This window comes from Diabrotica virgifera, chromosome 4 (assembly GCF_917563875.1).
Source record: "Diabrotica virgifera virgifera chromosome 4, PGI_DIABVI_V3a".
NCBI lineage: Eukaryota > Metazoa > Arthropoda > Insecta > Coleoptera > Chrysomelidae > Diabrotica > Diabrotica virgifera.
The window spans coordinates 149,898,491-149,912,058 of record NC_065446.1 but is presented as its reverse complement, the minus strand read 5'-3'; positions in this window follow the sequence as shown (position 1 = coordinate 149,912,058).

The window sequence follows — 13,568 nt, the reverse complement described above, 5'->3', positions numbered from 1 at the left end:
TTATGTATTAAGAACGAAAAGTGATACATTATTCCTTGAGAGTAAGAGTTACCACTCGACCGTAGCGGAGAGCGGTAATTACTCGAAAGAAATAATGTCACTTTGCGCTTGTAATACATACAACATTTTTTCTACAATCATTTAATAAAATAAAACTATTTTTAAATCACTAACTTTATTGTAACTATTTTATATCTGTCGTTATAATGTCATAACATTAACTTTTATATTTTTCAGTTTGAATGTTCAATGTGATTGTATTGTATGGTTGTACGGTTGCTACGGACGACGAGCGTAAAATCAAACTACGCGCTAGAGCAGCGTTTCCCAAATGGTGGGTCGCGACCCGGTACCGGGCCACGAAAGCAAAATGCCGGGTCGCCTCGCCTCGCCATTTCACATGAACATCTTCTTTTAGACTGCGAAGTGCGTTGACTATCAAAAGGGAATGTTTAAAGAAAACTTTTTTTGAATTAATTGAATAATTCAAGGAAGAAATTTCAATATTCTTAGAACAACATCCACCAACGGCTAGGGATGCAATATTTCAATTTAAAGACAGTTTTCATGATGCCAATCGGTTAATCAAGGTAGCGTATATTTGTTATATTTTTGACTTCTTCAAGAATTTAAATATGACATTACAAGGTAGCAATGTAGTACAAGAGAAGCTGGAAGCTGCAATAAAGTTTGCAAGTTTGCCATACTTATTTAAAAACACCCTGTATCGATGAAAAATAAGGCGAGTTGTTAAATTATTACCTAACTTTTTTACTATCCAACATAAGCGAATGAATCGAAAAACAGAATGTTAAGAACACATGAGGCTATAGTTGTGTTTTAATTTCAGTATTTTATAAATGCAAGAATATTCCACAGGGTGTGGTGACTTTGAGAAAAAATTACTTTTTGATTGGCACACCTGGTATACAATAACAATGGACAGCCGGAGTGATGACGTAGAAGTGTCAATTTTTATTGACATATGTCATGTCAGAGTTTTCCAAAGAAACCTTGTTTAGTGTGGCAAATTTGTATTTTTTATTGTTTTTTTCAGTTTTTACAGAGGATATTTCCGTTTTTTGCAATATTTAAGTATTATTATAGTTACTACAACAATTTTAGAAAGTTGTGTAAATAATAAAGCATGACGTTTTATATAAATAACAATAAAATGTATGTCTCGGTGAAGTAAGGTTACAATTTATTTTTTTTTATAAATTTTAGATTTTATATTTTATTTTATTTTTTTAGATTGAATACTAATTAAAAAGTCTTGAGATTCGGTAAAACCTTACTTTTTAACGTGTTTACAATCTTTGTTTGCAAGTGATCATCATAACACTGAATATAGCCGCAGTTGGCTGTGACGTCACACTCCGGTCGTCTATTTACCTGTCTAGCAACAATATTATTAAACGAAAATGTTCAAAAATATATCGAAAACAGGTTTAGGAAATATGAGACATAAAAAATGACCAATTTTTAAGGTGATACGTTAATTTCTTGGAGAAATGTAGATATACATAAATACAATAAAGATAAAGAACAGATTATACGAACATACATAATATACCCGAACAATACATACTGTTTCAAATATTCAAAGATAAAGCGATTACAAAAATTGCAATTCGGCATTCTTCAATATATATTATACAATAACTTACACACAGCCAACGGAATTGACAATGAGAGATACCTTGAAAACAATAAAGCTCTGTTGTTATGGGGCAGAGAATAGATAATAGGTAAATATGATTTATATAGGTATATATAAAGAATCCACTACACCAAAATGTTGATATCCAAACAACATACACTGTTTCAAAGCGTTTTAATAGTGAAATACCTGTAGAATATTTAGTTCAATCTTTGCAAGTGGAATTTTGTTTCGACATGCCGCGATGGGGCCCTTGAATGTCGGGGGCCCCGTATAATTGATACGGCTGATACGACGGTAGCTACGCCCCTGGCGTTAAGTAACAATGTATTTTAAATGGGATTTACTTTTTCGCACTGTTTGTAACTTTCGAGTTGTCATGGTGACAATCCTTAATTTTCGCGTTGTCATGGTGATGACAATATGAGCAATGAATTATAACAAGAGTTTTGACAGTTTTGTGGTTTGAAAGTAGTTGTAATTTTTAAATTTCAAAGTTCTAAAAATTGTAGAATAGAAGAGTTACAGCTTTTTTTATTTGTTTATCGTAGATAAAATATTGTATGAAACTGTGCGTGAAGTACTTTTTGCGAACTCGCTACGTTGTCGCTCGTGCTCTAAAAATCGCGTGCGATCGCAAAAAGCATACTTCACGAACTGTTTCATTAATAACTATTTTAGCACTCCATTGGAGCGTTAAAAATGCTACTTTATAGCACTAGTGCTTTAAAATTTTTAAGGCACTGCAGTTAAAAGTGAATTGTCAAATTGTGAAAAGTCAAAATATTTATATTTCATTTACTAACATTAATATTAATAGTAAAACTTGCACAATTAGTCCTGTCGCCAGGGGGGGTACAACGGCCTCCTTAATTCAGATGGACTTACCCAAGTTTTTTTTATATATTTTGACCCGCAGAATACGAATTTTTTGGGTAACAGTTGATCCGGATGTCGATAAGATTGTTATAGACAAAGAACTTGAGGAATTACATAAAAGCGATTTCTCGCAAAACAAAACATCTTTTTGTATTTTTTGGGTCATTTTAAGCAAAAAATATTCCTACAAGTTTTTTCGTAGAATGTATAGTTTTCGAGATAACCGCGGTTAAACTTTCAAAAAATCGAAAAATTGTAATTTTTGAACCCGAATAACTTTTGATTAAAAAATAAAGTAGCAATTCTGCTTACCGCATTTGAAAGTTTAAGTCAAATTATATCGGTTTTGATTATTTGCATTGCTAGAAATTTATTATTTTATTGTTAAACAAAGCTATAAACACCTAGTATGTGAGTGATGTTTTCAATGATTTCTCATTTAAAATCGAACGAGTAGGTAGAGTAGCTACGAGTGCAAGCGAGGCAATTTCTACGTAGCATGCGTTAAAACGCATGTATTAGGCACGGAAAACACTATGTGTTTATAGATTAGTTTAACAATAAAAAAAATAATTTTTAGCAATGCAAATAATCAAAACCGATATAATTTGACTTAAATTTTCAAATGCGGTAAGCAGAATTGCTACTTTATTTTTTAATCAAAAGTTATTCGGGTTCAAAAATTGCAATTTTTCGATTTTTTGAAAGTTCAACCGCGGTTATCTCGAAAACTATGCATTCTACGAAAAAACTTGTAGGAATATTTTTTGCTTAAAATGACCCAAAAAATACAAACAGATGTTTTGTTTTGCGAGAAATCGCTGTTATGTAATTCCTCAAGTTCTTTGTAACTATATATATATATATATATATATATATATATATATATATATATATATATATATATATATATATATAACAATCTTATCGACATCCGGATCAACTGTTACCCAAAAAATTCGTATTCTACGGGGCAAAATATATAAAAAAACTTGGGTAAGTCCATCTGAATTAAGGAGGCCGTTGTACCCCCCCTGGCGACAGGACTAAATTTGAAAACGGTGGTTTAAAAGGTTTTTTAAAATTTAATTTAAACTCTATTATTGCATTTTTAACACGTTTGTAGAAAAAACAAGTTTATATAACGGTATAATATTTTCGCTAAGAATTTTTAGATATTCCCCTCGAGTGTAGACAACCAGTTCTACCTTTTACGGGTGATAGGTTTCATGGTTTCAGCAATTAACAAAAATATTGTATTTTATATATTTATAACGTTTGTAGAAAAAATATTGTATGATATACGTGTTAAAAAGTACATTTTTAAGGCACTCATGTGAATTTCAGAATTCGCTTCGCTCATTCCGACTAAATATATTCTTTATATGCAAAAAATTTGAATGAATTTTGAATTAATTCGTTATCAAGTAAGTACATTTATCAGCAATAGCCGTAACGTAATTGTTGTAAACCATAGTTTTATTACTAATTAGCTAATTAGCACATAAATGACACTAAATTCTTCACCAAAAAAATCAAGCAGTTTGAGCTTTTTTCGGTTTGGGTGGGTGCAGCGTGCCATTAACCTGCACCCCCCCACTTTCAACGCGATTTCTTGGTCAACGGTTTGAGCAACAAAATTCGGATTAGAGCAACTAATTAGCACATAAATAGCACTAAGTTTATCACCACAAAAAAATCAATAAGATTGAACTTTTTTCGGTGTGGGTGGGTGCAGCTTGCCATTAAGCTGGACGCCCCCATTTTGACCGAGATTTCCTGGTCAACGGTTTGAGCAACAAAATTCGGAATAGAGCAACTAATTAGCACATAAACAGCACTAAATTTTTCATCAAAAAATCAAGAAATTTGAGCTTTTTTCGGTGTGAGTGGGTGCAGCTTGCCATTAAGCTGGACCCCCCATTTTGAACGCGATTTCCTGGTCAACGGTTTGAGCAACAAAATTCGGAATAGAGCAACTAATTAGCACATAAATAGCACTAAATTTATCATAAAAAAAATCAAGAAATTTGAGCTTTTTTCGGTGTGGGTGGGTGCAGCTTGCCATTAACCTGCACCCCCCCACTTTCAACGCGATTTCCTGGTAAATGGTTTGAGCAACAAAATTCGAATTAGAGCAACTAATTAGCACATAAATAGCACTAAATCACTAAATTTTTCACCAAAAAAATCAAGAAGTTTGAGCTTTTTTCGGTGTGAGTGGGTGCAGCTTGCCATTAAGCTGGGCCCCCCACTTTGAACGCGATATATTGGTAAACGGTTTGAGCAACAAAATTCGAAATAGAGCAAGTAATTAGCACATAAATAGCACTAAATTTTTCACCAAAAAAGTCAAGAAGTTTGAGCTTTTTTCGGTGTGGGTGGGTGCAACTTGCCATTAACTTGCACCGCCCCAATTTCAACGCGATTTCTTGGTCAACGGTTTGAGCAACAAAATTCGGATTGTAACAACTAATTAGCACATAAATAGCACTAAATTTATCACCAAAAAAAATTTATCAATAAGTTTGAACTTTTTTCGGTGTGAGTGGGTGCAGCTTGCCATTAAGCTGGGCCCCCCACTTTGAACGCGATTTCCTGGTCAACTGTTTGAGCAACAAAATTCGGATTAGAGCAACTAATTAGCATATAAATAGCACTAAATTTATCACCAAAAAAATCAATAAGTTTGAAGTTTTTTCGGTGTGGGTGGGTGCAGTTTGCCTTTAAGCTTGACCCCCCAATTTGAACGCGATTTCCTGGTAAACGGTTTGAGCAACAAAATTCGGAATAGAGCAACTAATTAGCACATAAATAGCACTAATTTTTCACCAAAAAAATCAAGAAGTTTGAGCTTTTTTCGGTGTGGGTGGGTGCAACTTGCCATTAACTTGCACCCTCCACTTTCAACGCGATTTCTTGGTCAACGGTTTGAGCAACAAAATTCGGATTAGAGCAACTAATTAGCATATAAATAGCACTAAATTTATCACCAAAAAAATCAATAAGTTTGAAGTTTTTTCGGTGTGGGTGGGTGCAGTTTGCCTTTAAGCTTGACCCCCCCAATTTGAACGCGATTTCCTGGTAAACGGTTTGAGCAACAAAATTCGGAATAGAGCAACTAATTAGCACATAAACAGCACTAAATTTTTCATAAAAAAAATTAAGAAATTTGAGCTTTTTTCGGTGTGAGTGGGTGCAGCTTGCCATTAAGCTGGACCCCCCACTTTGAACGCGATTTCCTGGTCAACGGTTTGAGCAACAACATTCGGAATAGAGCAACTAATTAGCACATAAATAGCACTAAATTTATCACCAAAAAAATCAAGAAGTTTGAGCTTTTTTCGTTGTGGGTGGGTGCAGCTTGCCATTAACCAGCACCCCCCCACTTTCAACGCGATTTCCTGGTAAACGGTTTGAGCAACAAAATTCGGAATAGAGCAACTAATTAGCACATAAATAGCACTAAATTTATCACCAAAAAAAATCAAGAAGTTTGAGCTTTTTTCGGTGTGGGTGGGTGCAGCTTTCCATTAACCTGCACCCCCCCACTTTCAACGCGATTTCCTGGTAAACGGTTTGAGCAACAAATTTCGGAATAGAGCAACTAATTAGCACATAAATAGCACTAAATTTATCACCAAAAAAATCAAGAAGTTTGAGCTTTTTTCGGTGTGGGTGGGTGCAGCTTTACATTAACCTGCACCCCCCCACTTTCAACGCGATTTCCTGGTAAACGGTTTGAGCAAGAAAGTTCGGAATAGAGCAACTAATTAGCACATAAATAGCACTAAATTTATCACCAAAAAAAAATCAAGAAGTTTGAGCTTTTTTCGGTGTGGGTGGGTGCAGCTTTACATTAACCTGCACCCCCCCACTTTCAACGCGATTTCCTGGTAAACGGTTTGAGCAACAAAATTCGGAATAGAGCAACTAATTAGCACATAGATAGCACTAAATTTATCACCAAAAAAAATCAAGAAGTTTGAGCTTTTTTCGGTGTGGGTGGGTGCAGCTTTACATTAACCTGCACCCCCCCACTTTCAACGCGATTTCCTGGTAAACGGTTTGAGCAACAAAATTCGGAATAGAGCAACTAATTAGCACATAAATAGCACTAAATTTTTTGCCTAGTCCGAACTTTATTCGCCATGGTGGGGGGTGCAGCTTAATATGGGTGATTTAAAGTGTGCGTGAAGTAAAAATATTTTTTAAATAGGATTTACTTTTGCGCACTGTTTGTAACTTTCGAGTTGTCATGGTGACAATCCTTAACTTTCGCGTTGTCATGGTGATGACAATATGAGCAATGAATTACAACAAAATTTTGACAGTTTTGTGGTTTGAAAGTAGTTAAAATTTTTAAATGTCAAAGTTCTAAAAATTGTTGAATAGAAATAAATTCCAGTAACGAAGAGTTACAGCTTTTTCTATTTGTTTATCGTAGATAAAATATTGTATGAATCTGTGCGTGAAGTACTTTTTGCGAACTTACGCGATTTATAGCGCTCGCTCCGTTGTCGCTCGTGCTCTAAAAATCGCGTTCATTCGCAAAAAGCATACTTCACGAACTGTTTCATAAATAACTATTTTTATTAGGTTAGAGTATGCAGAAATTCAGTTTTTTTTCTGTTGTATAAATGACATTCGAGGTTTTCATACTAAGCCATCGATACGCCATTTACGCGAAATATTGTGCTATAAGAAAGAACTTCTATAGCAATTAAAATGTTAAATTTATTTTTACTATATTTTTTTCCCTTTTCTGTTACGTCCAGAGAAATAACTCAAACAACTTTTTCCATTTTTTAAAATCTGTCAAATATTTCATAGAATTCTCATCACACATTCCATTCACGAATTTCCAGTTACCTTAACAATGTTTGGGATCAGATATATTCTTTCAGCACGCTGTTTCGTTTTGTTAATTGTCGTGCCAAACTCGGTTATCTTTTACCCTTTGAAACTGTGCTCGGAATTAATAATTGAAACACACACAAACTTTAACCAGTGCCGTAACTGACGAAGTTAAATGGTTAACAATTTAGTGGGAAATAAGCCACAATTAAATTGAAAAAATAATTTTATTAACTATTTTTTATTAGGTTAGAGTATGCAGAAATTCAGTTTTTTGTCTGTTGTATAAATGACATTCGAGGTTTTCATACTAAGCCATCGATACGCCATTTACGCGAAATATTCTGCTATAAGAAAGAACTTCTATAGCAATTAAAATGTTAAATTTATTTTTACAATATTTTTTCCACTAAATAGTTAATCATAAAAATGCCACAAGGAAATAGCTTCAGAACAACATGAAGTTAAATGGGTTTCAAGCAAGTTTATATTGTTTGTTTTTGTATTATTTTCAATATCCGCATTTAAAATATTTTTTTTTGTATCGAGCTTTATAATAAATTTTAAAAATTTATTATTCTCATTTAAAAATATAAAAAATTTTATTTTATGTATTGATTGTGTTCAGATAATGTTTAAAACCATGAGTAAAAATGTTCCTTAATAAACATAAACAAAAACATTTTTCTATGGATGCTATACAATGTGCAACTGCTCTAACTACTTACATACATTCAAAACTTCAATTTTCAAAACATTGAATTTTTCACGCGGTGAGAAAAGTCGGCAATGCAGTGAGCAATAATTTCTCACTGGTTCTCCGCACGGTTTTCCATACATATTTAGGATCGTCATTTCCATGGTAACGTGCACAATACAAACACAATTATTGTTATCAAACAAAATGTGTTGTAGCAAAACTTACCAGAAATTACCTTTGAAAAATGTTCAAATATAACTGTTAATTATAATTTTAAATAAATAAAGTATATAAATATTAAGAATATTAAATAAGTACATATATGTATATGTATTTTATTTCATTTTAGGCATATAATATACTTGAACTTTTGACAACAATGCATCCATAGAAAAGTACAGTGTACAACACGTGAAAAATAACATATTTCTCTCTCGCTTAAGTTTTAAAGCCGTAAGTGATGAAGTTAAATGGGTGTCAGGCAAGTTTATATTGCTTGTTCTTGCCGCAATTAAAATTATATTAGAAAATTATATTTTATGTATTGACTGTGAAACCAAAATATTTAAATACGTGTTCATATACATAATTTTAAAGACCATGAATAAAAATGTTCCTAAATCAACATAGGTAAACAAAAACATTTGTTATATACGTAACATATAAAGCGTTTACGACAAAAGAAACGAGTTTTTTAAGATTAATTACGCCTCATTAAAGTTTGGTTTATGGTAGGAGAGTCATTGCGGGGATTTAGCGGGGATTTTTGCAGTTACTCGAGCGCGTCAGATTATCACATGGGGAGAAACCTTGTGCCCTGTAAATGTACCTCTACCATATATTGGTTCTTAAAACAGGGGAGTTCGAAAGGGTGGGTCCGAAAAAATCTATCCTTCGAAAAACTCGAAATTTTCAGATAAGGTAAGTTAAGTACATGCAAAAGAGTAATATTTAAAAAATCGGACCAATTGAGCGAGGAGTAGGGAAATGGGTGAGTCACAAAGTTTCACCAAAATGGCGAATTTTTCGCGAAATGAACGTCTGATCAAGAAACTGAATAACATGTGTTCAATATTTTTTAAAAATCTATCGAATGAGTCCAAACATAACCTCTCTAGGAGAGGGATGGGGGATAAATTTCAAATTTTAATTACGAACCCCGCAAAATAAACGTATTCAATATTTTTAAAAGGTCTATCGATGGCATCAAACACGACCCCCCATAGAGATGGGGGTTACTTTAAAATCTTAAAGAGAAACCCCCAATTTTTATTCCAGATTTGGATTTTTTAGGTAAAAATAAGCAACTTTTATTCGAGATATTTTTTCGAATTCTGGATAGATGGCGCTATAATCGGAAAAGAATGATTGTTGAAAATGGAAAATTAAATTAGAAAATGGAAAGTTCCTCACTTTATGGAAAATTTAACTTAACTGTTTTTGGTTTTAGGACCCACTTTTCACAACCCAATAGGTCCCCATAACGCTCGAGTAACTGCAAATTTAGCATAATTTCCTTCCTACTATTATCTACACGCTAGGAAAAATCAACTAAAGGTATCGACATAATATCATGCACTCGTAACGTAATATCATTTTCGGCACGTAGCGTAGTCTCCGAAAAACCTGATTTTACCCAGAGGTGTCTGGTACGATACGATTCATACGGACAGTATGAATTGTTTATATTTAAAACCATTAAAATCAATATTTTTCGGAAACTAAACGCTACGTGCTGGAAACGATGAGCGCATGATAATATGTAGAAACCTTTAGAATAAATATCTTGAGTTTTAACTTTAGATATCACTGGCCAGTTTAAAAACAGCAGTTCCTTAACCCGGCATTGGCCACTAGGTAGGTTTGTACCCGAGTGTTCGCGCGTGAGATTTTCTCTCACATCTCACTTATGAGCTGTAAAATATCAAAATGTTGAGATCATGGTTCAAAACAATCAACATTTAACATATTTGAACATAATTATAGCCCATTTTCGTTTTAATTCATTAGTTTTCAAAGTAAGTTATCAATCGAAGTAGCACAGAAAACGACAATAAATATCGCATGTTGCAAATTTATTTGCAACACGAAAATGCAGCAGCTGCATAATACTCTGGTTAAATCGGAAAGTGCAGGAAGAGTCTATACCGGTTTCGGAGGTCTTTCCCCCCTCATCAGTAGTCCCATATCCTCTTCTCTCCGACTTCTCCCATATCCAGAAGATGAGGGGGAAGAGACCTCCGAAACCGGTAAAACTTATATACTTTTCCTGCACTCTCCGATTTAACCAAAGTATTATGCAGCTGCTGTATTTTCGTGTTGAAAAGTAATTGAAAATGTTTATATATTTTTAATTCATTTACTCTTTTGTAGGAGTATTAAGGATTCTTTCTTGTTGGAACTTACCACGCTGAGCAGATGAGTTGTGAATTATTTAAAATTCTGAATTTCCTCGGCATCCTGTTTGATTTATAAATTTTGAAAATCTCAGTAGGTGTAACCAACGAAAGTATTTCACCTGTTGTCAATCTGGTGGTATGCAGACGATATTTATTGTCGTTTTATGTGCTGCTTCGATTGATAACTTATTTTGTTTTTCGGTAGATGGCTCTAGTTCATCCGTGACATTTCTTTCTTTGCAATTCGGAAAGGCCCAAAATATGATACGTGGATAAGTCGGAGAGAAGAGGATATGGGACTACTTATGAGGGGGAAAAGACCTCCGAAACCGGTATAGACTCTTCCTGCACTCTCCGATTTAACCAGAGTATTATGCTGCTGCTGCATTTTCGTGTTGCAAAGAAATTGAAAATGTTTATACATCATTAGTTTTCAATTTATTGGAGTAAGGGTTAGTTTTCACTCCTTAAAAATAAAAAGCACACTTTGCGACGAAGAGTCAGGTTTGAAGGGGAGGGTAAAATAAACTTAATTCCGAATTTTCAAGAAGATCGAGTAAGGCAATTAGAATTGCGAGGTCTGGATCCATTTTAAGCTTGAATGATTGTATTACATAACCAGTTGCCGAAACTGCTGTTCTAATTGCTCAATTGTAACATATCATAGTAGTGTTACAATTTAATTCTTCATTCTTTATTGCAACATTTTTAATAATATAATTTTTTTAACTAATAGGTGCAAAAGGGTCTGGAAAATAATAAAAGTGTGTAAAACATTGCTTACTTATTTCATACACTCAATGTATTTTTTATGTAAGGATATAGAAAATAATATTTTAAAAATAAAGCAGATAAAATAACACACAATCTTTAAAAACAGGGCGAAATGGAGACATGATTATAACAAGATAGATATACTGATCAATGTGATAATGAAATTAATGAGTGAAAAACAAAAATTAACGACAGAGGTCAAGGAGCTAACGGAAGAACAAAGAGAATACAGGAAAGAGCTTGGAGAAATAGAAAAAGGAAATAGAGCAAATGAAACAAGGAAATCACGCAGAGCAAGTCGAGAAGTCAAAAATGGAAAAAATAACTGAATGATACGAAAGCAAAACTGGAGAGATTGGAAAGAGAGAAAAATCAAAATCAATCAATCAAAACAAACGACAAAAATGTACTTAAAGAAGACATAAAAAATTTTATCAAAAAAGAGACGAGTGTGGAGGTAGGGATAGAAGAAGCCATAAAACTAGGTAACAAAACCTGCTTGGTTAAACTGGAGAAAAGGCACGAAAAAGAGATGGTCATGCATATTAACAGCAAACTGAAGCATATAAAGGATCATAGAATTTACATAAATAATGATTTAACAATAAGAGGAACTACATATACAGGCAATCTTAAGATTGAGCTAGCGAAGAAATAATAGCTGGAAAAGAAATAATAAAGGGAAAAAACGCGAAAATAAAGTTTAACAAGCTAATAATAGATGGTGAAGTCAGGAAATGGAATAGAGGCAGAAGCCAACTAGAAGAAAGTTTACTATCCGGCAATTCAAAAAACTGATAAGTAATACAATGGACACAGAAAAAAAAAGATATGACGAACTTGGCAAAGAAAACGGAAATTGTGGGGGAACAAAAGAAAACAACAAGACGGAGAAAGGAAAATATTACAAAAATAGACATGAGAAATACCACAATAATTGGTACATAAAATGTAAGAACATGACACGAAATAAGCAAGTTGGAGCAAGTGTATCAAGAAATGAACAAATATAACGTAGAAATTATAGGATTAAGCGAAACACGTTGGAATGGCAGCGGAGAAATCCAAGTATTGACAGGCAATGATATACTCGGGAAATATAAATGAAAAAGATAAACATGAAAAAGGTGTTCTAATAATGATGTCAAAGAAAGAAAAAATGCTCTTTTAGAATGGAAGGCAACATCTGAAAGAATTATATGGTCGAGATTCAAGGCAAAATACTGCAACTTATTAGTAATCAACGTTTACGTACCCACAAACTAAAGCAATGAGGAAGACAATGATGAGTTGTATGAGCAGCTCCAAGTAACATAGGACAATGTAAATAATAAATACAAAAGAGATATAAAAATAGTACATAATTGGAGATACGAACGCCAAAGAATGGAATAATAACACAAGACATAAATCAGTTATGGGAAAGGAAGGATCAGGAGAAATAAATGATAATGGAAGTGGACTAATACAGTTTTGTAATCAAAACGAGATTATAATAGGTGATAGTGTGTTTAAACAAAAAAGATACAGAAAGAAACGTGAAGGTCTCCAGGTGGAAGATTCAGAAATTAAATCGACCATATACTGATCCAGTCAAAATGGAAAAGTTGGCTACAAGATGTTAGGAGTCTACGAGGAGCAGATGTGGGATCAGACCACATGCGAGCAAGGGCCAAAATAAAGATGAAATTAGCCAAAAACAAAAACCCGAAGGTAAACAGAAGAAGAAGAATCAATGTCAAAGCTCTTAAACAAGAAAACACAAGAATCGAATTCACAGAAAGACTGAAACTAAACCGAACAGCAGTGTCCCAAAATGAGAAAACAGAGGAAAAAATATGGAAGAACTTCAAGGACATAATGCTAAAACTTCAAACAAAACTATAGGGATGAAGAAAAAAGAGAAAACAGGAAATGGATAACAGGAGACACATTGTACTCCAAGGAAATAAGGCAAAAATTTACGTTCGAGACACTTGATCAGCCAGGTTGCAAATGGATTGTTTGGATATTATATACCTAATATACAGTCGGAAAAATGAAAGAATACCCATGAATGATCACATTAATCACTAATTTTGTATTTGCTGTCTTTTTCTATAACAACCGTTTGTTATTTATAGAAAAAGACAGCAAATACAAAATAAGTGATTGATGTGATCGTTTATGGGTATTCTTTCATTTTTCTGACTGTATTATAAATACAAAAATGCCCGTTACAGTTCGGACGAGAATTTCAGTTATTAACAAATAAGGGTCAAAAATGTTAGTTTTTTTGTTTAAATCGCTACAGGTA